The 27425-nt window shown below is 49.7% G+C and overlaps 1 protein-coding gene across 6 annotated transcripts in view; it reads left to right on the top strand.

Moving 5' to 3' along the window:
• Window positions 1-6752: 6752 nt before the first annotated feature.
• Window positions 6753-27425, top strand: part of LOC144768102 (tyrosine-protein phosphatase non-receptor type 6-like) — a 291008-nt gene continuing 270335 nt past the window's right edge. For 2 of the 6 annotated variants that reach the window (XM_078651500.1, XM_078651498.1), the window contains exon 1: window positions 6753-7934. The gene's annotated coding sequence lies outside the window, so the exon portion shown is untranslated. Of the gene's footprint in view, window positions 7935-8138; window positions 8656-27425 lie in introns of those variants that run through there. The other 4 variants (XM_078651494.1, XM_078651499.1, XM_078651501.1 and 1 more) reach the window with 4 other exon arrangements.

The raw sequence follows: 27425 nt of genomic DNA, 5'->3' as shown, positions 1-27425 counted from the left end.
ATTGGGCGCTAATTGAAGCTGGAGATGAAAATGTATCAATATCAGAAAAAATTTGGAGAAAAGAATTCCCTAATAAAGATATTGACTTGAATGTGATTTGGAAAAAATCCTCGGAAAAATGCTGGGCATCTGTGAAATCGGCAGCTTTAAAAAGAAATCATCTACTCTCAATCCATAGAGCGTACTGGACGCCAAAAAGACTATCGAAATTTAAAGGTGCAGCAGTAAAAGCATGCAGTAAATGTGGTGAAAATAAGGCGGATGACATTCATATGTTCCATCGATGCCCGGCTCTCTTATGTTACTGGCAAGAGATTAGTAAGACTTTATCGGCGGTATTGGGGACATCAATAACTGTAAGTACGTCTCTAATTATTTTTGGGATTCAAACAGATGCCCTAAGGTTAAGTAAACCTCAAGAAAGCCTAATTTTTGTCTTGATACTATTAGCACGAAGAGAGATCTGCATAAATTGGGTAAAACCAGTACCTCCGTCCCATGAGGACTGGCTAAATTCTGTCATTAAAGTATCTAGACTAGATAGGAAAGGGAAACGTACTAAAAGATCACAGTTCTGGGAGATATGGGAAAACTTTATTATCTCTAGTTGATGACCAAGATTCCTTGTCTTTTTCTCCTCCACTCATCAGACACATCATCGCCTTCTCTCTCCTTTTTTTTCCTTCTTTCTTTTTTGCTCTTCTCTTTTATCTTTTTTTTCTTTTTGTTTACCAATGATTAAAGCGGAGACAATAATTTCCAGGCAAGATCGGTAATCTGCCGAGTAGCTATACAGCTAGCTCACTTCAGGAACGTTGGAATTATTGTGATGGATAAAGGTATAATGGAGTATGTTGACTGGTTCCAAATAAAAGCTCGGATTTGACAACACATCGAGTATTGAAGGCATACATCCTGGAAGGACCGTCAATTCTCCCAAATAACCTTTTTATCTACTCTCTCGCAAATATGAGGTGAAGAAAAAGAAAAAAAAAAAAAAAGAAAAAAGAAGAAAGACCCAGAAAGAGATGCCACCCTAGCTAGTGATCGAGATGATCATATTTTGATTGTGATTTGGGTGCCCTGGGCTGCTACTCGTATTCATTCAATCAATCAGGGTTTGTAAAGCGAGGCTACTCACCCGTGAGGGTCTCGGGGGACGGCTGCTGATCCGTCTGAGGGTTGGAGTTTAATCGAACAGCCACATCTTGAGGTCCTTCTTGAATTGTGTCAGTGAGGGTGATTTCTTGAGGTTAATGGGCAGGGTGTTCCAGGTCTTGGAGGCGAGGCGGGAGAATGATCTGCCTCTGGTTCTAGTCTTGTGGATTTGAGGGACGGTGGCCAGGGCCAGCCGCGCGGAGCGGAGGTGTCTGGTGGGTACGTGGAATGTGAGGCGGTGGTTGAGGTTTGCAGGTCCTGCATCTTGCAGGGCTTAGTAGGCTTGCGTGAGGAGCTTGAAAGTGATTATTTTGTTGACTGAGAGCCAGTGGAATTTCCGGAGGTGTTCGGTGATATGTTTGCGGCTCATCTACTTTGTTATTTTGTTGAATATTGTGCCTCTATGTTGATGACTTCCATTGCTTCGCTCTACTATTTACTGCAGTCAATGTGTTAAGTGATGTTCTTTTCACAAAGAAGAAACCCTGGCAGGACATTACAACCTTATTGTGACCGATAACCAGAGCCACTGGAATTATGCGACAAGGGAAGATCAAATTATGTGGTAGGGTTGACTAAATTATCCAGCAAGAAAAGGCAAACATGCAGCCTAATGCAGCATGCTTTGCTTTTGTATTTGCCAGTCTTACACATGTAAACACTATCTGGGCTAGGGTTTTACCTCATTTGTACCACTTTGATACCCAAATAGAGAAATAACCAATAGAAAGTTGACCAGTTAACCTTTGCGAAGGGCCTTTTACTGGTCAGCTACGTGTAGCCACGTTTTAGCACTTTTGATCCATTTGAACTAGAAACATTTTTCTGCAGATTATTGCAGCAGATGATGGATTATTTGGCAGCTGCGGCTAATTCATATTTATCCGGGGAAACGGGATAGTTGCAAAATCGCAAAATTTCAATGGCCTCTGCTGATAAATCTGCTAAACTGTATATAGGTTCAGCCTTCACACCACCTCCTTTGAGCAAGGTCTCGCAGCATGTGAAGAAGGCTTCAGAGACCAACTTTCGACCATAGGCCTGGTGTGTCGTGTCTAAGTTAACATCTGCAGTATATCTCCTTGTGATGCTGGTAAGTCCTGTCCATGACTTTGTGTCACATCTGTCCTGCTGTTAATGTAGCCTGTGGCCTACTGACACCTCACTGAACTTTGCAGGGGTCACAATAACTCACTGAGCTGTTGCACAAGTCGGATACATCCATCAGCAGCAAAGCAGTTAACCCACAGATTAAATGTACTTAGATTTGAAACGGACCTTTCAGGTTGCTCTCTGCAGCAGGCACATTAACCCACTCAGCTACATTACTGGCAAAGTCCTCTGGTACACGCAGGTTATTGGCAAAGATCTTCCGCAGAACTCTGACTCGGTGAGTTGTCTCACTTGGATACAAAACAGTGATCTGCAGGTTGCTGTCAGACTGCTGCCGTAGGTACTTTATCCCACTAAGGTAATTTAGAAAAATTCCAGCCCACTACCCTGTATTTGCATTATCTGTCCCCCACTATTCTTTTTACAATCAAAATAACAGACTAACATGTCCACCACTCAAATCAAATTAATTTCATATTTCCCTACACCAATTCACCACTAATCCTTTTGGGTTCCAGAGTAGCATGCTACTCGCCGAAAAGTGCTACAACACCTCATCAGGAAAGCAAGCGCTATATAAATGGAAACCCTTCCCTCCCTCCACTATCCTTTTCTTATTTTTTATAAATCTTTTTATTGAAACACACATCGGCAGTACAGTGCAGAGGGTCGCACAGAGTACACACTACAGCATGTATGGGTGAATGGATACGTTGACTTCATCATAGAGAGCAATATCATGGGGACACGGGGTCATCATCTTCAACACTTCGAGGCGGTATACAAATCTCGCCTCTATATGCATTCCATGGATTCCAGATACGAGACCACTTCCTAGCACACCCCCTTGCCAGATATACAGTTTTTTCTCTAAACATGCACCAATCAAGGTCATTCTCCCAGGCGTCTAGGGTAGGCGGATGTGTTGCCCCCCACAGTTGAGCGATGTTTCGTTTGGCCAACATGAACCCCGGAGTAACCCATTGCGTCTGAAAAGTGTTCAGGTCTGTGGGCTCCCAAATATTTAGAATACATAGTCATGCCTCCGGGCGGAGAGAAGCACGTAACACCTCATTGATTGTGGTGTGAATTTGGAGCCAGTAAGAGCAAAATGTGTGCATTCCCAGATGGTGTGCATGAATTTTCCGGTGAGGCCGCAACCCCTTTTACAGTCGCCTGTGTCCGACCACCCCTTATGTACCAACCAGGGCCCTGTGATATAGATCCTATGAAGGATTTTAAGCTGTACCAGTCGCAAGCGTGCCGGAATAGCCACCTCTTTAAGGGAAGACATTGCCACTTGCCAATCCTCGTCATCTAATTCTATCCCATCCTGCATCCACTTATCCTGCAATGTCTGTAGAGGGTCTGTCATGTGGTTTATCAACTTTTTGTATATTAGTGAAATTGTTTTGTCGGGCAGGTGACTGTCTAGAATTATGTCTTCTAGGGGAGAGGCCTCCGGTGGGTTGGAGCCCCTCGACAGCAACGATTGGAGTGAGTGTGAGACCTGTGCATAGCGAAAGTACTCAGTGTTTGCAAGCTCATATTCGCTCTGAAGCGTATTGAAGGACTTGATCCCTTCCTTCCCCCAGATATCCTTGATAGCCGTGATACTGATCAAGTCCCATCTATCGAAGCCCTTCGTTTTCCATAGATCCCCCAACTGCTCCGAGTCCCAAAGAGGGATGGCCAACATCAATTTACGTCTCCAACCAAGTGAGTTGGTCATGCCAAATTTGAATGGAATGTTTAGTGGGGCCTGTTAACACAAATCTTTTAGGTCGGGAATAGAAGGCTCTGCCGTAGGTGCCTCCCGGAAGGAGCCACCTGTCCATAGAGTATCTCGGATCATCCGCACGGCCATATGTACAATGATTGATGGCCGCCAGTTGAGATGCCCAATGGTATTTTTTCATACCCGGGAGGCTAATGCCTCCGTCATACCAGTTGAGCGTTTGTTTATTCAGGGCAATTCTGGGTCTACTATCCCACAATAAGTCTCGCTGCAGGCCCTCAATTTCCCTAAAGTAATGTGCTGGAACTAGGTCTAAGGTGTTTTGTAGGGCATAGAGGAATCGCGGTAAGGCCATAATTTTGAAGAGGGCGGCCCTGCCCAGAAGTGAGATGGGCAGTGTCTTCAAGCTAGTAATGTTGCTTTTGAGTCTTCGAAGAGGGGGAAGAAGATTTTGGGCATAACGAGCCGAGGGGTCAAGTGAGATCAAAATTCCCAGATATTTAAATCGGATGTATGACATTACAACGCATGCTTTTACCACGCATGCCTTTACATCGCAGTTTTTACAACGCATCCGGTTACAACGCATAGCGCTAAGGGGTGCTGGATAGTGAATAGTTTAATTCACTATTCCAACTCCAGTCCCCGTGATAGTAGGGAAGGTGTTGGATAGTAAATTAAATCTATTCCCTAACCTAGAGCGCCCCCAGCGCAATGCGTTGTAATGACATGCGTTGTAATAGTTGCGTCGTAAAGGCACTGTGTGGTAAAAGTTGCATTGTAAAGGATGTCTCCCATTTAAATCCGGCCGTATTGATTTGCATTTGACAGTCCTGAGCTGGAACAGGGGGATCACCACTCAAGACAAATAGTAGGGATTTACCCCAGTTGATGGAGAGTCCAGAGAACCTGCTGACAATTGTAAGGACGTCTAGTACTACTGTAAGAGATTTCTTGGGGGAGACCAAATAAAGTAGAATGTTGTCTGCGTATAAAGATATGTGGTCCTCCCATCTGGGGGACAATCGCTGTCCCCTTATCATCGGATCCCAACGGATCCAAGCAGCAAAGGGTTCCAAAGCCAAGGAGAAAAGAAGAGGGGATAGGGGGCAACCCTGTCGAGTACCCCGACTAAGCGAAAAAGTGCCGACACTTTGTTGTTTACCACTACTTGAGCCAGCAGTTCGGAATATAAAAGATGCACCTAATGAATATATTTCAGACCAAATCCGGACTTTGCTAGGACTGCCCATAAATAGGGACACTCAATTGTGTCAAAGGCCATGGTCGCGTCTAGTGACATGATCACAGCCGGTTCTTGAAGTGTTTGGGCTCTAGCCACCACCCGTGGACTATACGCAGGTTGAGGGCCGTATTTCTATGGGGCCAGATTGAGCTGGATGCACTAGGCCACTGATCACTTTCACCAGGCGGTTAGCCAGTAGTTTGGCTAATATCTTCGGTTCTGCATTTAGAAGAGATACGGGCTGATATGAGGCACAGTCTGTTTTGGCCTTCCCTTCCTTATGGATAGTGACAATGGTGGCAATCCTCTGCTCCAGAGGGAGCATCCCCGCCTCCCCAGATTCTTCAAACATGCCTTTCAAATAGGGGACAAGTTTGTCCGACGTAAGTTTATAAAGTTCAATGGGGAGTCCGTTGGGCCCAGTGCTCCACTATCCTTTTCAATCCAAATAACATACTAACGTGTCGCATCTCAAATTAATTTCAGATTTCCATAGACTAATTCACCATTGATGCTTTTCTGGTTCCAGAGTAGTATGCTACTCGCCGAAAAGCGCTTTGACACCTCATCAGGGGTAGCAAGCGGTATATAAATGCAAACCTGTTTCTCTTCTACCCCTCCACTATCCTTCTCAATCCAAATAACAGATCCACCAATCAAATTAATTTCATATTTCACTGTACTAATTCACCACTAACCCTTTTTGGGTTCCGGAATGGTGTCGGGCCGGACTGGCTACCGGGCAGTTTGGAATGCTGCTGAGCTGGGGGCTGATTTCGTTGATAGGGACCTGTGTGTACTAAACAAAATTCGTTTTGCGTTCATTATTTCGAAGCACACGCAGGTCTCTATGAACGAAATCAGCCCCCACTGCAGTAAAATCAGCCCCCAGCTCGGCAGCATTCCAAACTGCCCGGTAGTCAGTCCGGCCCTGAATGGTGTGTGACTTAACAAAAAAAGCATTATGACGCCTCGTCAGGGTTAGTAAGCGCTATATAAATGCAATTACAATTCAATCTGTGCATCTGGCTGCAGAACCCTTCTGACTTTGGCACTGAAAGCTGCCACCGGCTGCATGCATAGATGGCTTCAACTGGACCATTTAACGCCCTGTGCAAGGTTCCTGGTGCCTTAGGCGTCACGTAGATCTCTGCACAAGGCACACAAATATCTAACGATCTGCCTGCTGGCTAGCTGGTTACATCCGGACCTGTGCAGCAGGTGCATAAACCCGCAAAGCTATCTGACTGGGAGTGGATTCTATGGGTGGCAGGTGACACGCTGGCCTCTACATCTGCACATTACCCAATTCGCACCTTGTTTGCGTCAACGCTCTCGCTTTACGGTTGATAAATCCTGCCTCTGCAGTTGGCACATTATCCCGCTGAGCTGCCGCATGCCGCCCAGTTGTTTGTCTTCCTAGAGGAGCCGGTTTCTGATCGCCTCTCTCTTCCGAGCCACGTATAATTATAGTTCGGCCGGCGCTCCGCTCCCATCATTCATTAACTGGGAGCGTGAGAGAAGCCGGCTGAAATGAAGCCTGCCTTTGTCCCCGGGGTTTAGCGGTCTATCCTTTCGCTTCAGGTGTGTGAGAACTTCCTCCTCCTCCCCCGCCCCCAATCTCCATAGCAATCCCTGCGGGACTCGACCTGGGAGGACAAACAGGAGCGCAAGTCTCAGCAGTGCCTGCGCCGCCAGACTCGCCGGTGCGCCAGCAGCCGCCACAGCTGTGCGCCACCGAAGTCAGCGGTTCGCATCCAGGTTCAGAGGTGGGCCAGCAGCCACCACAATCAGCGGTGCACCAGCAAACTCACCAGTGCGCCACCAGACTCACCGGTGCGCCAGCAGCCACCACAGCTGTGCGCCGCCGAAGTCAGCGGTTCACATCCAGACTCAGAGGTGTGCCAGCGGCCACCACAGTCAGCGGTGCACTAGCAAGCTCGCCAGCAGCCACCGTGCGCCACCAGACTCACCTGTGCCCCAGCAGACTCACCGGTGCCCCAGCAGACTCACCGGTGCCCCAGCAGACTCACCGGTGCCCCAGCATCCTCCGTGCGCCACCAGACTCACCGGTGCGCCACAGTGGCGACGTGAGCCAACAAAGTCAACCTGTGCGCCGGCAGCCACCGTGCGCCACCAAACTCACCAGCGCAGCCACCACAGTGAACAGTGCGCCACCAGAATCACTTGTGCCCGCAGCCCCAGCAGCAAGCACAGTCCAGGGCGCGCCAGCAGCAACCGTTGCACCAGCTACAGCCCTGTACCGTGCCCTACCCACCAGTGTGCCTCGTATCTGATGCGCAACCAGACACCGGTGCGCCCCAAGGCACCGGTGCTCTAAGTCTCTCGTGCGCACCGCAGCGAACCATCCGCCATCAGGAGGGCTCAGACGACAGCGACCTGCCCGAGCCTGGGCGTCTGACTCGGGTGGACACGTTCCGGCATGCCCACGCACCCTGGGTCCCAATCACCGTGTGCTGTGGACGCAGGAGCTCCGGGGACGGCCTCTGGCGTCAGGTGGTGCCACGGGAAGTGAGTGCCTCGTTAGCCACAGCTCCTGCCTGCCCCGGATGTCGGCAGTGCTCCCACCACTGCCCAGGAGCACCTGCAAGGGTCACCAGACTCCCGACGACGGGGCCCAGGCCGCGGAGCCATCCCCGGGGCCCCAAATCCCAACAGGTGAGTACCTCCTTCAGTCCGCGGGCTGTGCTGTGGGAGGTGCGCAGGTAACACTGCGATGACTGGAGCTGGGAGCGGTGACGTGGGAGGCTTGGAAGGGGTGGGCTGGTGGCTCCGCCCCCACTGGAGCTAACGGAGAGCCACTCTCTGGCACCGGCGCAGGCGGTCCTCCCCCCTGGGTGGGCGTGGCAGCGGTGCCTTGGCACCAAGGTGTGCGGGAATTGGCAGCTAGTAATGCCCGTTTAGTTCTCCTTTCTCCTGCTCTCGCTAACACTCTAGAGTTTACTTTTTCCAGCGCGTACACTGAGGCAATCTGTCTGTCTTTCCCTCATCTCTTTTGAGCCAACTCGCGTTTCCTCTCCCCCTTTCACCCTTCCTGTTCTCCCTCTCGCCCTCATTTTGTCTTTTGGCCTCCCCACGTCTCTCTTCCATGCGTGCGCTTTCCTGAGCGCTCTCTCTCTAGTTCTGCACTCTCTCCTTCCTTCTCTGTCACTCTGTCTGTCACGTCCCCCTTCTGTTGTCTCGCTCTTCTCGCTGCGTCTCTCAAAAGCCTGCTGACTCGTTCTGGCAAGACCCAGCACGCCTGTCTCTCTCGCCGGCGAGACAGCCCGTTCCCGACAGGAATTCTGGGATGTCCTCCCTCCCTCCCCTGGCTGCCAGGCTGACTTCTAAAGAGTGAACCGCTTGGCAAGGACTCGGGGATCCGCTCTCTCACTGTCGGGTAAACTTTGTTTTATAACGCTTTAACGCACCTGCTTCCAAGCGCTTTCTCGTGTGAGCCTGTGGGGGATGTCTGGAGATATTTACTGGCTCAGTAGGCCCCGTGGTGGCGGTGGAGGGCCCTTTAAAGAAACGTAGCGGTGCGTTTCGGCTCTTTTTGTGAATCTGGAGGGAGAGCGTGCCCTGTCAGTCCATCGGTGTCCATCCTCGAAGGGTGCCTGGCCGTAACCGAGCAGCGGACCGAGACGTTTATTTAAGGCATGGACAAAACGGGCCCTCGCCCAGGGCCCCAGCCTTTCAGCCCCCCCATACAGCCAGCTATGTTCTTCTGAGAGTTTTGCCCTGATGACCATGATTTTTTTTTTTTTAAATATCGGTGTAAATAGCGTTTTTTTATAAAAAAAATGTTTAAAGTGTGAGAGTCTATGACAGACACTTTGCAGACAAAATGTGTTTGTTTCATGCAACATCCATATAAAAAGTTTCTTTTAGATCAGATGTGAGGACCTCCTACATGTCAAATGGGAGGGTACCACGTAGATTATTTGAAGTAATATTAGTGAGCTACTAGTGAGCTATTAGAGACTACATCACTCCCCACCTGAGAGACCTGCACTGGCTCCCCGTCGACAAAAGAATCACCTTCAAACTCCTGACCCACGCACACAAAGCACTACACAACACCGGGCCAGAATACCTCAACAGCCGACTGTCATTCTATGCACCCAACAGAGAACTCCGCTCCGCCGACCTCTCACTGGCCACCGTCCCACGCATCCACAGAAACACCTCCAGGGGCAGGTCCGTCTCACACCACGCCACCAAGACATGGAACACCCTCCCTCTACCCCTACGCCAGACAGAAGACCCACAGACCTTCAGGAGACTACTCAAGACCTGGCTCCTCGACCGCTAGCTGCTGCCACCCCCCCTCCTCCCCCCAGCGCCTTGAGACCCTCACGGGTATGTAGCGGGCTTTATAAATTCTCTGATTGATTGAGCTACTGCTGTGTTACAATACAGAAACCACACAACACTATCCCTAAATATCCGATGTACACACATTTAGAATTTGACCAAAGAGGGCATGAAAGAGCTGAAACTGGATCATAAAATCAAAGCTGCTCTGGATAGGGCCCCCCAAATTACATTTGGCCCAGGGCCCCCAAAATCAGGGCCAGAGGTTTCTCGTCTTTAGGTCTTGGTCACAGACAGCTTTAGGTAGACCTATTGCTTTCAATAATAATATACTTAGGTGTGGGCTTTGTGTCAACCCATTGGTCATGATTGCATGAAGCGAAGGAAAACAAGCCCCTGTCACCAGTTGCTTAGCAAAACACTGCCATAATTGGATGCAGAAGGGCACGCACTCTAAAGTAGGGGGGCCCTAGGCCCACATACTAGATAAAAAGACGGCATGGACACACGGTTATGGTGGATGTAACTGGCTCAGGGCACGTGTGCCGGGCCCCTTTTATCAGCAGGGCCACCCGACTGGTGACGTCTGTGTTGGATGGGTGTTAGCACATCTCCTGGGTAGCGGCCCCTGCAAGGCGTGTCATTCAGGACACTACAATCCTCCCAAAATCCAAAAGAAAAACAACAAAGTCCAGCCTGTGGAAACAAAACAACAATAAACTGGATACCACGTGGTCCTTCAGTCTCTAGAGTCAATCAGCAGGACAGCAGTGGACATACGGGCTGTTTAAACGAGTTGCAACAGGTCGTCCCCGCTCACATTCATCATTTAACCCCTCCCATGCTGATAACGAGCCACGGTGCTCGTGTGCTGATGACGAGCTGAGCTCGTCATGGCCGTTAGAACGCTCACACGCGGGGATAATTCTACTGGGGCCGCCGTCACAAGCACAGCCCACCCGAGGGGCGTGATGGAGTGGTTCCGTCAGCAGCGTCGGAGCGCCGCGCGGCCCCCTAGCACTGCGGCGGAATAGCCGCCGCAGCGAAAGGGTTAATTTATTTTCAGCACTCCCATCGGTTTTCTTGCTTCCCCTCCTATTTTTCCTGTCTCCCACAAACACTTTATTTTTATTCCCCCCTCTCAATGAACATTGAAATTAAAGTCAATCAATCAATGACACTTGTAGAGCGCGCTACATACCCGTAGGGTCTCAAGGCGCTGGGGGGGGGGGGGGGGGGGGGGGGGGGTTCCGCTACTGCTCGAACAGCCAGGTCTTCAGCTTCTTCCTGAAGGAGAGGTGGTCTTGGGTCAGGCGCAGGTCGGGGGGGAGGGAGTTCCAGGTCTTGGCGGCCAGGTAGGAGAAGGACCGTCCTCCTGTAGTCGCTCTTCGGATGCGGGGGACGGCGGCGAGGGCGTGGTTGGCTGAGCGGAGGTGGCGTTTGGGAGCGTAGAAGTTGACTCGGCTGTTGAGGTAACTCGGGCCTCGGTCGTGTAGAGCTTTGTGTGCGTGGGTGAGGAGGCGGAAGGTGATTCTTTTGTTGACGGGGAGCCAGTGAAGGTCTCTCAGAGGTCCGGAGATGTGGCTGGTTCGTGGGATGTCGAGGATGAGTCTGGCTGAGGCGTTCTGGATCCGCTGGAGTCTCTTCTGGAGCTTGGCGGTGGTACCGGCGTAGAGGGCGTTGCCGTAGTCCAGACGGCTGGTGACGAGGGCCTGGGTGACGGTCTTCCTGGTCTCGGTGGGGATCCACCAGAAGATCTTCCGTAGCATGCGTAGGATGTTGAAGCACGTTGAGGAGACTTTGTTAACTTGCCTGGTCATGGAGAGGGAGGAGTCCAGGATGAAGCCCAGGTTGCGTGCGTGGTCTGTCGGTTTGGGTGCGGTGCCCAGGGCGGGAGGCCACCAGGAGTCGTCCCAGGCGGAGGGTGAGGAGCCCAGGATGAGGATCTCCGTCTTGTCCGAGTTCAGTTTCAGGCGGCTGATCGTCATCCACTCGGCTACCTCTTTCATCCCGTCGTGCAGGTTGGCTCTGGCGGCGGCGGGGTCGTTGGTCAGGGAGAGGATCAGCTGGGTGTCGTCGGCGTAGGAGATTATGCTGAGGTTGTGTTTGCGTACGATGGCCGCGAGGGGGCTCATGTAGACGTTGAAGAGGGTGGGACTCAGAGATGATCCTTGGGGGACGCCGCAGATGACTTCGGAGGCCTCTGACTTGTACGGTGGTAGGCGGACTCTCTGTGTTCTTCCGTCGAGGAAGGAGATGATCCATTCCAGCGCCTTGTCCTGGATTCCGACGTTGCTGAGGCGCTGTACTAGGGTGCGGTGGCAGACAGTGTCGAATGCCGCGGAGAGGTCCAGGAGGATGAGGGCCGCTGTTTCTCCATTGTCCATCAGGGCTCGGATGTCATCGGTGGCGGCGATGAGGGCGGTCTCGGTGCTGTGGTTGGCTCGGAAGCCGGACTGTGAGGGGTCGAGGGATCCGTTAGTCTCGAGGAAGGCGGCCATCTGCTTGTTGACGGTCTTCTCGATGACTTTGGCTGGAAACGGGAGGAGCGAGATGGGGCGGTAGTTCTTGAGGTCGGTGGGGTCCGCTGTTGGTTTCTTGAGTAGAGCGCTGAGTTCGGCGTGCTTCCAGCTCTCCGGGAAGATGGTGGTGTCGAAGGAAGTGTTGATGATGTCTCGCAGGTGGGGTGCGATGACAGCGTCGGCCTTGTTGAAGACGTGGTGAGGGCAGGGGTCGGTCGGTGATCCGGAGTGGATGGAGTTCATTGTGCGGATGGTGTCTTCGGTGCTGATCGGGGTCCAGGCGTGAAGGATGGTGGTGGGGGGTGGTTGTTCGGTCACGGTGTGCGTTGGTTGGTTGTTGAAGCTGCTGTGTATGTCCGTGATCTTGTTGTGGAAGTATGAAGCGAGGGAGTTGCAGAGGTCTTGCGATGGGGTGACGTCGTTGTTTCCTGCGCTGGGGTTGGAAAGCTCTTTCACGATGTTAAAGAGTTCCTTGCAGTTGTGTGCGTTGTTGTCCAACCGGTCCTTAAATGCTGTTTTCTTGGCGGCGCGGATCAGCTGGTGGTGTTTCCGGGTGGCCAGTTTGTAGGAGGTCCTGTTGTCCGGTGTCGGTTCCCTTTTCCAGACTTTCTCGAGGGCTCGGCAGTTCTTCTTGGAGCTCTTGAGTTCGTCGGTGAACCATGGGGCCTTCTTGCTGCCGGGTCTGCTAGGCGGGGTCCTCAGAGGGGCGAGTTCGTCCGCGCAGTTGCTGATCCACTTCGTGAGGTTGTCGGCGGCCTGGCTGGGGTTCGCTGAGCTGGCAGGGGGGTGCTGGCTCAGGGAGGTGGCGAGCTGGTCTGCTGTGATCTTGTTCCAGCTTCTGCGGGCGGCCTGTTGCTGGTGTTGGTGGGTCGTCGTTCTCTTGAAAGTGAAGTGGACGCAGCTGTGGTCCGTCCATTGAAGCTCTGTGGCGTGGCTGAACTCGATGTCTGTGCTGGAAGAGAAGACTGCGTCGAGTGTGTGTCCGGCGAGGTGGGTGGGGGTGGACACCAGTTGCTTGAGTCCCAGGTTGGCGAGGTTGTCGAGCAGGGTGGTGGTGTTGCGGTCGTTGTTGTTTTCCAGATGGAAGTTGAGGTCTCCCAGGAGGATGTAGTCAGCGGAGGGGAGGGCATGCGGGCTGACGAAGTCGGCGATGTCCTCGCTGAATTGTGTGCGTGGTCCCGGGGGTCGGTAGATCAGGGTGCCTCTGAGGGTGGTGGTCGGGTTGGTGTGGATCTGGAAATGCAGGTGTTCGGCGCTGGTCAGGGTGTTGTCGGTGCTGGTCGTGAGACGGATGGTGTTCCTGTGGATGATGGCGATGCCTCCTCCCATCTGGTTGGCGTTTCGGTCCCTCCGGACGATCTTGTAGCCCTCAGGGATGGCGATGGCGATGTCGGGAGCTGAGGATGCGTTCATCCAGGTCTCCGTGAGGAAGGCAACGTCAGGGGCTGTGGCGTCTAGGAGGTTCCAGAGTTCGATGGCGTGTCTGTGGACGGAGCGGGTGTTGATCAGGATGCACTTGAGGTGGGTGCTGCTGGCGTTCGACTTGGTGGGTGCTGGTGCGAGGCAGGTCCGGGTGCAGGTGAACTTGCAGGCGTGGCAGCTGAACGGTCCGTGGGTGCGTCGTGGGGTGGCTTGGTGGCAGTCTGGAAGTCGGCCGGTGTTGAGAGCGGTGAGGGTGGCGGCGGCGTACGTCAGGCGGGTCGGTCGGGGTCTTCGTGATATTTGTAAAGCGCTCTGCCACCCATGGGTGTAAAGTCGCTAGCGCTTCTAGAGGAAAACAGAGCAGGACTGGATTTCTAGATGTTAAATAGCCACGGGGCAGATATACAAGCCCTGTGCGCCACTTTTGCACCGCCGTTGCATCACTTCTGTGACTTAGCGGCGGCGTAAAGCAAGTGCCATGCTGCGACGGATTCACAAAGTGACGCATCTAGGGAGATGCGTCACGTTGTAAAGCCCTGTGCCACATGAAACCTGCATCAGGTTTCATGTGGGCGTTCCGGCGCAGGAACGCCTTGGAAAAGTGCCTGAGTGAAATCTACAAGATTTCACTCAGTTACTTTTCCGACGCCGCTGCATCAAAACCATGCGCCTGCTTGAAGCAGGCGTAAGGCTTGACGCACCACTTTGTGGATGGGGAGGCCACGACCATTGCTGGAGTTGCGTCGCACTTGCGATACGACCCAGCAATGCGCCACCCTTCCGACCAGAGATGCGCCACGCATCTGTTTATCCTTGCACCATGATGCGCCGCATTGTAAATGCGACGCATCTGTGGTGGCGCAAGGGTAAACTTGCGTGACGCATCTTACCTGGCGCATCTCTGCTGATTTGCAGGAATGCGCCAGTCGTCATAAATCTGCCCCCAAGTTTTTAAGGCTTTGCGGAAAGAGGGCAAGTCTGGCTTGCATTTTAGCTCAGCTGGCATCGAGTTCCAACGTTTTGCAGTGCAGGTGATGAAGTTACAACCGCCCCATTTGGCTTTCTTTAATCTAGGAACCACCAGATTAAGAGCAGCTGCTGACCTAAGTGTTGTGCTAGGAATGTACCACTGGAATCTTTGTTTAAAGTATTCAGGTCCCATATAATGCAATGCTTTAAAGGTGATACAGAGGACCTGAAAATAGATTCTTTTTTACGGAATGATATGAAAATTATATTTTCATCCCGCACTCCCTGATATTCCCCGTCATGCTCCGCGTCCAGCTCCCCATCCCACTCCTCTGTTAAATGGAGTTTAAACATTTTTTTTACAAGGGACCGGAAACTGCAACATAATGCTGGGATTCTTGCATTGTTTTGTTTACAATTAAATATACTGTTCTGACATGGTCATCTTCCACTTTAAAATTGCAAATAAAAAGTGTTTACTCTGTCGCAAAGTGTAGCGTAGGTGTTCACTTCAGTGACCATCATGCCTGATTGCTATCCATGTATGTACATTTGTCTATACTCATGTGTAATTGACAAATACATTGCCAAAGACAATAGATCAGCCTTTTTAGCACCAAGATCTATTGGCTTTGCCAAGGCTTGTTTTATTTGCTTGGGTTTAACTTCTGAGGGGAGATGGATGTTTGTTTGATAAGTTGGCTTGGGTGGAGTGATATTGGGCCAGTCGGTGGTGTTTGATGCTGTTGCACATACTGGTCATGTTATTGCACCTACTAGAGGTATTTAATAACATTAATTGTGTGGTGTTAATGTGCCGTGTTATTGGACCTGTGAACCTATGGGCGGTCTACGATAGTATTGATCATGGACAGTGTCACTGTGGAGTGTTGTTGGACCTATCTGTTGTCTTTAAAAGTGTTCGTTAAGATATATTCATATTGAAGGTTATCTAATCGATTGGTGATCTTTGATACTATTGGTAACAGGGTGTTACTGTGGAGTGTCATTGCACCCTTCAGCGGCCTTTGATGCTGTTGTTTATAGGGGTTCTTACCGTTGAATGGTATTGCCTCTGCTGGAGGTCTTCGACACCATTGATAATGAGGTGTGAGTGCGCTGTGTTATTGGACCATTGGGTGGCCTACAAGAGTATTGATTTTGGATGGTGTTACTGTGGAGTGTTGTTCGACCTATTCATGAACTACAGAACTGTTCCATACAAGTGTTTTAGTGTTAAACGATATTGCATTTATCAGTGATCTTCAATACTATTGATAATTTCCTATGAAACTTTGGAGTGTTATTGAACGTATTGGCAGTCTTAAATGCTATTACTGTAAAGTGTTATTGGACATATCAATGGTTATTGCACCTATCTTGGGTTTCAATAAGAGTGATCATGGGGTGTAGCAGTGGAGTGTTATTTTACCTATCAATAGTGATCATAACCATTCATCATGGGGTGCAACTCTGGAGTGGTATTGGACCTATCAACAGTCTTCAGTACTATTTATCACGGGATGATACTGTGAAGCGTTATTGGACCGATCAGTGGCCTTCAATACTGTTGATCACTTAATTTTACAATTAAGAGTTATTGGAGGTCCAGATCATGCGTCATTACTTTGGAGTGTTATTTTACCTATAAACGGTCTTCGATACCATTCGTCGGGTGGTGTAACTGTGGAGTGTTAGTGGACCTATCAGCAGCCCTCTATGCTATTCATTAGGAGGTAGTACTGTGAAATGTTTATTTTTTATTTTATTTTTAAAGTTTTGTGTAGCGCTAGCTAGACCCGTAGGTATCAGAGCGATTCACATACATATCGTGCGGAGCCGAAGGGCCTTACATTACCTAGAAGGCTGACAGTAAGTAAGCAAACCATGGATAAAGAATACAGTATGAACAATAAGTAACTGTGCAGCGCAGGGGGACTGGACTCACCGATGGTCTTCAATGTTATTGATCATGGGACGTTACTGTGGAGTGCTATTAGACCTTTGAGCTGCCCACAATACTGCTGATCACTTGTTGTTACAGTGGAATGTATTGGACCTCTGGACAACCTTTTTCTTATAGATCATGAGTTGCTACTCTGATGCTTGGCACATGTGAATGAGCCGTGCTAAAGGGGGATGTCCCAACCCGTACGGAAGGACCTCATAGCCAGTAGTCCCCAAGTGAAGGCCGTGGGCTGGGCTTTTGCCATTTCTTTTGTGAGGTTTTTGCTTTGGCGGTATTCTAGTCAGCTGGGCGTTAGCAAGGACCTGACAGCAAGGCCACCAAACAACAATGGTGTTCATGCCTATGCCTCATTTCAAGACAGCCTAAGGAATACATTCCAGGTCAAATGTATGACACACCAATTTGCCAGTCTGAGACACTGTTTGCGATTCCCAATGGAGTCGCAAATTGCATTCCTCATGGGTATTAATGAGGCTGTCACAATTAGTGACCCCATTGGGAATGGCTGGCACTCCCAGGGATGGTGGTCTGCTGGCGTCAGCAGACCACCACGTCTGGGTTTGCTTTTAAATAAAGCAGTTTTTTAGGTCAAGCCTAGCGGCAGCGCTCATGTGCTGCTTGTTCTGCAAGGCATGCAGTAATTGAGTATACTGTGGAAGCCTCGCCTTCTCTCCACCCATATTTTTGATTGGCTGGTGTCATTGTCCTTGGTAAATGCGGCTTCCGATTGATAATGAGGCTTGTTAGTCCCTCCTTGTTAATGCCTTGTCGACATTTGTTACATCCCATGAGAAGTGGACCTTTTACTTGTGGCGTTAAACCGTCTCCTTCAAAAGCAGGCCAGCACTATTTTTATTTTTATTTGCAGCACGGTCCGGTCCGCTTTCACTTTAGCGGCCACGCTTGTTTATTTCATTATTTTGCCACGTGGGCCGAAAGGGAGCGTTTCTACTCACTAATCTAATAAGCATTTGCAATGCAATAGATCTCGCATTTAAACAAGCTTGAGCTATTGACATTGCAAATAACAATGCCTTTTTTATTTGTTTTTAAAACATAAATAAAAGGCATTGTCATTTACAATGCCAATAGCTTAAACTCGCGTAAATTTGAGACCTATTGACTTGCAAATGCTTGTGTTTTTTTAAGCAGCCCGGCCACCCCGTAACACGGGTACCTGCTTTCAATCACTTTAACCCGGCATTATCTTGTGTCTGTTTCAACCCCCCCTAAAGTAAAATGAAGTTAGAAAGGATTTAGCTAATTAAGTCATGTGAATACCAGGTAGCACATAATCGAGTGCTAAAGGGCTGAAACTGACAACAGCACATCTGTGTTACATGCCATGTGTACTAAAGCCACCTGACGGGATGTTTTCAAAGCCAATTTTATTAACAAAAACAACACCACCACCACCAATACATCCACCACTACCAGTACCACCAAAACCTCCACTACCAGCACCACCAGTACCACCACCACTACCACCACTACTACCAGTACCACTACCACCACTACCAGTACCACCACAACCAGTAACACCACTACTACCACGATCAGTACCACCACTATCAGTACCACCACTACCAGGACTACCACCACCACCACCACCACAACCACCAGCAGTACCACCACTACCAGTATCACCATCATCAGTACCACCACTACTACAGTACCACTACTACCAGTACCACTACCACCACCACCACCAGTACCGCCAGTACCACCACCACCAGTACCACCACCAGTACACCCAGTACCACCATCACCAGTACCACCACCAGTACCACCACCAGTACCACAAACAGTCTCACCACCAGTACCACTAACTCCACCAGTAACACCACTAGTACCAGTACCACCACCACCAGTACCACCACCACCAGTACCACCACCACCAGTACCACCACCACTACCAGTACCACCAGCACCACTACCACCAACACCACTACCACCACTATCAGTACCATCACCACTACCAGTACCACCACCACTACCACCCCCACTACCAGTACCGTCACCACCACCGGGACCACCACCATCAGTACAACCACCAGCAGTACCACCACCACCAGTATCACCACCAGTAACACCACCATCACTACCGCCACCAGTAACACCACCACCACCACTACTACCAATACCACCACCACCACCACCAGTACTACCACTACCACTACCACCATCACCACCACCAGTACAACCATCAGCAGTACCACTAGTACCACCAATACTACCACCACTAGTACCACCACCAATACAACCAGTACCACCACCACCTGTACCACCAAAACCAGTCCCACCACCAGTACCAGTACCACCACCACTAACTACCAGTATCACTAACTCCACCAGTAACACCACCACCACGAGTACCACCACCATTACCACCACCACCACCCGTATTGTATTCCATTGTAATTGCATTTGTATAGCACTTACTATCCCTGACAAGGCTTCAAAGCAATTTTTCGGCGAGTAGCACGCTACCCCGGGACCCATAGAGCATTAGTGTTGAATTAGTATAGTAAAACATGCAAGTAAATTTTAAGTGGTGGATAGGTTAATCCGTTATTTGGATTCAGAAGGATAGAAGAAGAAAAAAGGTTTGTATTTATACAGCGCTTGTTACCCCTGATGGGGTGTTAAAGCACGCTACTCTGGAAACCCATAAAGGATTAGTGGTGAATTAGTATGGTGAAATATGAAAGCAATTTGAGTGGGGGATATTAGTCAGTTATTTGGACTGAGAAGGATAGGGATAGAAGGGGAAGAAAGGTTAGCATTCATATAGCACCTGTTACCCCTGATGGGTGTTGAAGCGCTTTTCCGGTGAGTAGATCGCTACTCTGGAACCCGTAAAGGATTAGTGTTGAAAATGAGTATAGTGAAATATGAAGTAATTTGAATGGTGGATATGTTATTCAGTTATTTGGATAGAGAAGGGGTAGGTGGCGGGATAGAAGAGTGAAAGAGGTTTGTATTTATTTAGAGCTTGCTACCCCCTGATGGGGTTTTGAAGCGCTTTTTTGGCAAGTAGCACGCTACTGCGGAACCCATAAGGTTTAGTGTTGAATTGGTATGGTGAACATGAAATGAATTTGAATGGGTGGATATGTTAGTCGGTTATTTGGATTGAGAAGGGTTGAGGGGTAGAACAGTGAAAAAAGGTTTGCATTTATATAGCGCTTGTAACCCCGATGGGGTGCGCTTGGACGCCTCTGGGCAGCTATATGCGCTTTATAAAACACATTTTCATTTCAAACGTGTTATTGGCGAGTAGCACGCTACTCTGGAACCCATAAAGGATTAGTGGTGCGTTAGTATAGTGGAATATGGAATTTGAGAAGTGAACATGTTAGTCTGTTATTTTGATTGAAAAGGATAGTGGAGGGATAGAAGAGTGAGGGACTTTTTTTTCTTTCTATTTTTTAGGTCGTAGCAGTAAGAGGAGGCTTTTGAATGAGTAAAACGGGTTTGTGGAGGGAAGGAGTCAGAGGAAAGAGTTTAGAGAGGTATGTTTTGGGGGATCGGTATAGTAAAAGAGGTGTCAGATGATGCAAGGAGGGGTAGGATAGGAGAGAGTCTAGAAAGGGTTATTTTGGGATCATAGTAGTGGTATGGGGTTTGGGATAACTGAGAGAGTGGATGTAGAGGATATATTGATAGATGTATCGGGTGAGCGATAGGGTAGTGCTTTGGAAAGAGTAGTAGAAAGAAGTTTGAGATGAGTCAAAGAGTTGGGTTAGAAGATATATTGACAGAAGTATAGGGTGAGAAATAGGGTAGTGCATTGGAAATGCCAAATTAGAAGAAAGTGATAAATATATAGATCCATAAGTACATTGAAAGTATATAGATGCATAAAGGAGGTAAGTATATGTACATTAAATATATTGATAGAGGTACAGGATGAGAAATTGGGTAGTACATTGGATATGCTTTTTCAGGAGAAAAGTAACAGAAACACAGATCCAAGTACATCGAGGTACATAGATGCACAATGGAAGCAAGTACATGTAGACCAAAGATGATTTAAAAAAAAATGTTAACAACATATTTATTCTACATGTTTATACAAAGCAATACACAAAGATAGGTAAATATTTATAGTGAGAATACATTGTGGGTGGGTATTACTGAATGGGAACATGGGCAGCATTTCTGGCCCTAGTCCTGAACAGGCTCAAACAGGCAACTGCCCTTGTCCTCTCCGCCCTTAACAGGCTCAAACAGGCAACTGCCTTTGTCCTTTCTTCCCTTAGCTTCGATGCACGGGCGGAGGACCCCTAACCCTGGCCTTTTGTAGCCCCCTAGTATCAGGTAACCCCTTCAGCCAATGGGAACCCTAGCCCTAACACTATCCAATCATAACACTACCCCTAAAATCTGGAACCAGCAGGAGACAAGGACCTTAAAGCCAATTTTAGCCCTAGTCCAAGCAACCAATCAGTTTAAAAAACCCTGATTTCTACGTCCAATAGAGGCTCTAGCCCTACCAGTAGTCCCAACCCAAATCCAAGCAGCCAATGGCACAGGAAGCCCTAGTCCCTACTTCCAATAGAAAGCCTAACCTACTCTTAGTCCCACACTTAGTCCAGCAACCAATCACACCAGAAGCCCTAATCACTACTTCCAATTAAAGGCCTAACCCTAGCCCTTGTCCCACCCTTGGTACGCCCCTTCCTAATTGCCAGTCGCTAATCCTATTTTGCAAGTCGCAAATTGATTTGCGGCTCACAAAATAGGATTAGTACATGGGCCAAGGGTTTTTTGCGGTCTCAAACGGGTCTAAAACTCATTTGCGCCCGCAAAAAACACGAGTACATCTGGCCCTCCGTGCCTTATGGTTTGTCCAGGGCCATAATTGGCTGTAACTAAGTTTGATAAAGCTCAACCCGGAAGAGTCAGAACTGATTGTTGAGGGCTCTGAGAGCCTCCTGGAATAGTATCCGGATCAGTATGGGCTGCCAACAGTGACGTAGTCATCCTCTTCCTGTGGCCCTCAATGTGACCTAGAAGCTTCTGGTGCGAATCTCATTTTAACGTGCAATGCAAAACTATATGTTTAAACCCTCCAGACAGTAAGGACAACTTTGCAGCCTGTGAAGTTTCAAACTTTGCCTCCTCCAAATGAAAACCGAGACTTCTCGAAGCTCAATGTACCATACATCCGTATCTGACATTTAATAAAATGGTTCTGCATAAGACGTGCGTCACTGATTTCCGCTTCCTTCTGGGCAGCACTGCCGTCGTGCATGGATAAGTTCTGCAAAGGGACACTTATAAGGAGCACAAACACAGCTTTCATTTCCCCGCGTGACCAATCCTTGAAAGTTGACAAATATGTAAATTGGGGGCTTCACAAAATGTTACCAGTGAAAATAAAACCGAGCACTCTTAGTTCATGATTCTTGTTTGGTTCCAAACATTGTTCTTTGCATACATATCGTGACTTGTAATATGCCATTGTTGTTGCAAAGTAAGGCGATAATACCACCTGATGAAGTCGCGCTATAGAGAAACACTGCAAATAAAAATACATCAATAAATAGTTGTCATAGCTGCAGTGGTGAGGACCATATTTTCATGTTTGAGGGTTTCTTCCAGGCCAGGAAAGACCCTTTTGCCACTTGCATTTTCTGGGTGGGCTGCAGGCTGGGGGGCAGCTTTCACTGAGGGTGGGCTGCGATGACCCAACATGACGGCCACTAGTGCAGCGTGGGGCTGATTTGAATTTTTTTTCTCCAGGACTGCTCATTTTTTCAAGTCTGGTCCTGGAGCATCTAGAGAATGGGCGGTGTCCTGAACTGTCAGCCCTCCACACTATAAGCCTTGGGTGTAGCTGGCAATAGTGCAGCAGGTGCAGTGGCACCAGGGCCCAGAGGACAAGAGAAGCCACTTCACCAAAATGAGTGGGTGCATGTACTACAAAATCAGGGAGGGCCCAGTTTCCCTGCTTTTGTTAAGGCCCATGATGCCCTGGCTAGGCTCCTGACTGGTCCAGGCCTCAGGACTGCCCTCCGCCCATCGCTCCCTGAATGTCCGGCGAGAAGGCTTTGTCTAGGACCGAACCCAGCAGCTCAAATACCGAGTTATCTTTATTGCTTCACGCGCAAGTTCTCTGGTTCTGCTGATTATTTACATTTTAAATAGTGGGGTTCATTCAGTATTGGCGACATGTGGAAATCTGTGGGCTCCCAAGACGAGGGGACATCAGATAGGTACATGCAACGGTAGCAGCTGGTATCCTGGCATGCCCTTGATGGCAGCTGGTATCCTGGCATGCCCTTGATAGCAGCTGGTATCCTGGCATGCCCTTGATAGAAGCTGGTATCCTGGCATGCCCTTGATGGCAGCTGGTATCCTGGCATGCCCTTGATAGCAGCTGGTATCCTGGCATGCCCTTGATGGCAGCTGGTATCCTGGCATGCCCTTGATAGTAGCTGGTATCCTGGCATGCCCTTGATGGCAGCTGGTATCCTGGCATGCCCTTGATAGCAGCTGGTATCCTGGCATGCCCTTGATAGTAGCTGGTATCCTGGCATGCCCTTGATAGCAGCTGGTATCCTGGCATGCCCTTGATAACAGCTGGTATCCTGGCATGCCCTTGATAGTAGCTGGTATCCTGGCATGCCCTTGATAGTAGCTGGTATCCTGGCATGCCCTTGATGGCAGCTGGTATCCTGGCATGCCCTTGATAGCAGCTGGTATCCTGGCATGCCCTTGATGGCAGCTGGTATCCTGGCATGCCCTTGATAGCAGCTGGTATCCTGGCATGCCCTTGATAGTAGCTGGTATCCTGGCATGCCCTTGATAGCAGCTGGTATCCTGGCATGCCCTTGATAACAGCTGGTATCCTGGCATGCCCTTGATAACAGCTGGTATCCTGGCATGCCCTTGATAGTAGCTGGTATCCTGGCATGCCCTTGATAGTAGCTGGTATCCTGGCATGCCCTTGATAGTAGCTGGTATCCTGGCATGCCCTTGATAGTAGCTGGTATCCTGGCATGCCCTTGATAGCAGCTGGTATCCTGGCATGCCCTTGATAGTAGCTGGTATCCTGGCATGCCCTTGATAGCAGCTGGTATCCTGGCATGCCCTTGATAACAGCTGGTATCCTGGCATGCCCTTGATAGTAGCTGGTATCCTGGCATGCCCTTGATAGCAGCTGGTATCCTGGCATGCCCTTGATAGTAGCTGGTATCCTGGCATGCCCTTGATAGTAGCTGGTATCCTGGCATGCCCTTGATAGTAGCTGGTATCCTGGCATGCCCTTGATAGCAGCTGGTATCCTGGCATGCCCTTGATAACAGCTGGTATCCTGGCATGCCCTTGATAGTAGCTGGTATCCTGGCATGCCCTTGATAACAGCTGGTATCCTGGCATGCCCTTGATAACAGCTGGTATCCTGGCATGCCCTTGATAGTAGCTGGTATCCTGGCATGCCCTTGATAGTAGCTGGTATCCTGGCATGCCCTTGATAGCAGCTGGTATCCTGGCATGCCCTTGATAGTAGCTGGTATCCTGGCATGCCCTTGATAGTAGCTGGTATCCTGGTACGCCCTTGATAGTAGCTGGTATCCTGGCATGCCCTTGATAGTAGCTGGTATCCTGGCATGCCCTTGATAACAGCTGGTATCCTGGCATGCCCTTGATAACAGCTGGATAGTAGCTGGTATCCTGGCATGCCCTTGATAGTAGCTGGTATCCTGGCATGCCCTTGATAACAGCTGGTATCCTGGCATGCCCTTGATAGTAGCTGGTATCCTGGCATGCCCTTGATAGTAGCTGGTATCCTGGCACGCCCTTGATAGTAGCTGGTATCCTGGCATGCCCTTGATAGTAGCTGGTATCCTGGCATGCCCTTGAAAGCAGCTGGTATCCTGGCATGCCCTTGATGGCAGCTGGTATCCTGGCATGCCCTTGATAGTAGCTGGTATCCTGGCATGCCCTTGATAACAGCTGGTATCCTGGCATGCCCTTGATAACAGCTGGTATCCTGGCATGCCCTTGATAACAGCTGGTATCCTGGCATGCCCTTGATAACAGCTGGTATCCTGGCATGCCCTTGATAACAGCTGGTATCCTGGCATGCCCTTGATAACAGCTGGTATCCTGGCATGCCCTTGATAACAGCTGGTATCCTGGCATGCCCTTGATAGTAGCTGGTATCCTGGCATGCCCTTGATAGTAGCTGGTATCCTGGCATGCCCTTGATAACAGCTGGTATCCTGGCATGCCCTTGATAGTAGCTGGTATCCTGGCATGCCCTTGATAACAGCTGGTATCCTGGCATGCCCTTGATAACAGCTGGTATCCTGGCATGCCCTTGATAGTAGCTGGTATCCTGGCACGCCCTTGATAGTAGCTGGTATCCTGGCATGCCCTTGATAGCAGCTGGTATCCTGGCATGCCCTTGATGGCAGCTGGTATCCTGGCATGCCCTTGATGGTAGCTGGTATCCTGGCATGCCCTTGATAGTAGCTGGTATCCTGGCATGCCCTTGATAACAGCTGGTATCCTGGCATGCCTTTGATAACAGCTGGTATCCTGGCATGCCCTTGATAGTAGCTGGTATCCTGGTACGCCCTTGATAGTAGCTGGTATCCTGGCATGCCCTTGATAACAGCTGGTATCCTGGCATGCCCTTGATAGTAGCTGATATCCTGGCATGCCCTTGATAGTAGCTGGTATCCTGGCACGCCCTTGATAGTAGCTGGTATCCTGGCATGCCCTTGATAGTAGCTGGTATCCTGGCATGCCCTTGATAGCAGCTGGTATCCTGGCATGCCCTTGATGACAGCTGGTATCCTGGCATGCCCTTGATAGCAGCTGGTATCCTGGCATGCCCTTGATAACAGCTGGTATCCTGGCATGCCCTTGATAGTAGCTGGTATCCTGGCATGCCCTTGATAGCAGCTGGTATCCTGGCATGCCCTTGATGACAGCTGGTATCCTGGCATGCCCTTGATAGCAGCTGGTATCCTGGCATGCCCTTGATAACAGCTGGTATTCTGGCATGCCCTTGATAACAGCTGGTATCCTGGCATGCCCTTGATAGCAGCTGGTATCCTGGCATGCCCTTGATAGCAGCTGGTATCCTGGCATGCCCTTGATGACAGCTGGTATCCTGGCATGCCCTTGATAGCAGCTGGTATCCTGGCATGCCCTTGATAACAGCTGGTATCCTGGCATGCCCTTGATAACAGCTGGTATCCTGGCATGCCCTTGATAGCAGCTGGTATCCTGGCATGCCCTTGATGACAGCTGGTATCCTGGCATGCCCTTGATAGCAGCTGGTATCCTGGCATGCCCTTGATAACAGCTGGTATCCTGGCATGCCCTTGATAGTAGCTGGTATCCTGGCATGCCCTTGATAGCAGCTGGTATCCTGGCATGCCCTTGATGACAGCTGGTATCCTGGCATGCCCTTGATAACAGCTGGTATCCTGGCATGCCCTTGATAACAGCTGGTATCCTGGCATGCCCTTGATAGCAGCTGGTATCCTGGCATGCCCTTGATAGCAGCTGGTATCCTGGCATGCCCTTGATGACAGCTGGTATCCTGGCATGCCCTTGATAGCAGCTGGTATCCTGGCATGCCCTTGATAACAGCTGGTATCCTGGCATGCCCTTGATAGTAGCTGGTATCCTGGCATGCCCTTGATAGCAGCTGGTATCCTGGCATGCCCTTGATGACAGCTGGTATCCTGGCATGCCCTTGATAACAGCTGGTATCCTGGCATGCCCTTGATAACAGCTGGTATCCTGGCATGCCCTTGATAGCAGCTGGTATCCTGGCATGCCCTTGATAGCAGCTGGTATCCTGGCATGCCCTTGATAACAGCTGGTATCCTGGCATGCCCTTGATAGCCCTAAAACAGTCTTGCCACTTCTAGCTTCAGAGGTTATGAAGTCAGTGGCAGGAAAAGAAAGTAAACAGGATTCAAGGCCTTTTTAGGTCTCACTTGACCTGTTATTATGACTTCTTTACCCCACACCTAGAGAAAGCATTGGCTGCACACAGACGGCCATTTCTCCCATCTCATGATATTGTCTGTTTGGTGTTTCATTCCACCTTCTAGGAAGTATGCCTTGGAATGCACGAGGGGCTCTCCTAAAATCAGAAAAGTACAGTTATCACAGTGTTTTTCCCACTCAGTTCTTTCTCTCCTATATACCTTGTGTTCCCAAAACGATCCCTTTTTCCTACTTTTTTCTCCCAGCATTGGCAAAGCCAAGTGGTCTTGCTTCAATGTGCTAAACAGCATCTGTATGTAACTCTTGCACACAGCATTTGGTCATGACTGTGTTTACCAGCAACAGCAGGGCCCGCTTTAGGGCAGTGCGACTGGGGCAGCTGCACTGGGCAATGACCTGGGGAGGGGGTGCTGCCCTCGGGAGGGGGGGGGGGGAGTTGTTGGGCTGGAGCTGTGCTTAGCAATAACTTACGATTTAAAAACACCTTCAGCAGGGTTCCTTGTGCGTCCAGTTTTCAGGCAGCATTACAAATGTCATGATAACACTTGTGATTTATGTTCCTGCTAGGGAGAGAGAGAGAGATCAGACTTTTGTCAAGGGTCAGTTCTACCCTCACCATAAAGTAGCGTAGAGGGTTAATATGCCTGCCGCAAAAAACGCGTACCACCCCAGTCTTTCATTATCTATTCCTAATGGAAAGTGTTTGTTTGGGTAGATATACATTCTAATTAGTAAAGCCAGCCTTTACTAGTGTCTTAAAACAAAGTGAGAGAGTGGCTATGGAGAGATGAGGTGCACTTTTGCCTGGTGGTCGTGAGGGCATCCGAGGAGATGCTCATGGGGGCAAAAATGATTGTCGCATCGGCGCCGACAGCTATAAAGCCCGGCCCTGAGCGATAGCACAAAAAGCCAGACCTATTGGATTTGCCAATGCTTGTTACTTTCTGTAATCTTCAACGATGGCCCCTACCTTAATCTTTAAGCAGT

The sequence above is a fragment of the Lissotriton helveticus genome, chromosome 7 (assembly GCF_964261635.1).
Source record: "Lissotriton helveticus chromosome 7, aLisHel1.1, whole genome shotgun sequence".
Classification (NCBI taxonomy): Eukaryota; Metazoa; Chordata; class Amphibia; order Caudata; family Salamandridae; genus Lissotriton; species Lissotriton helveticus.
The sequence above is the reverse complement of the archived record's forward strand: the minus strand, read 5'-3'. Positions and strand labels throughout refer to the sequence as shown.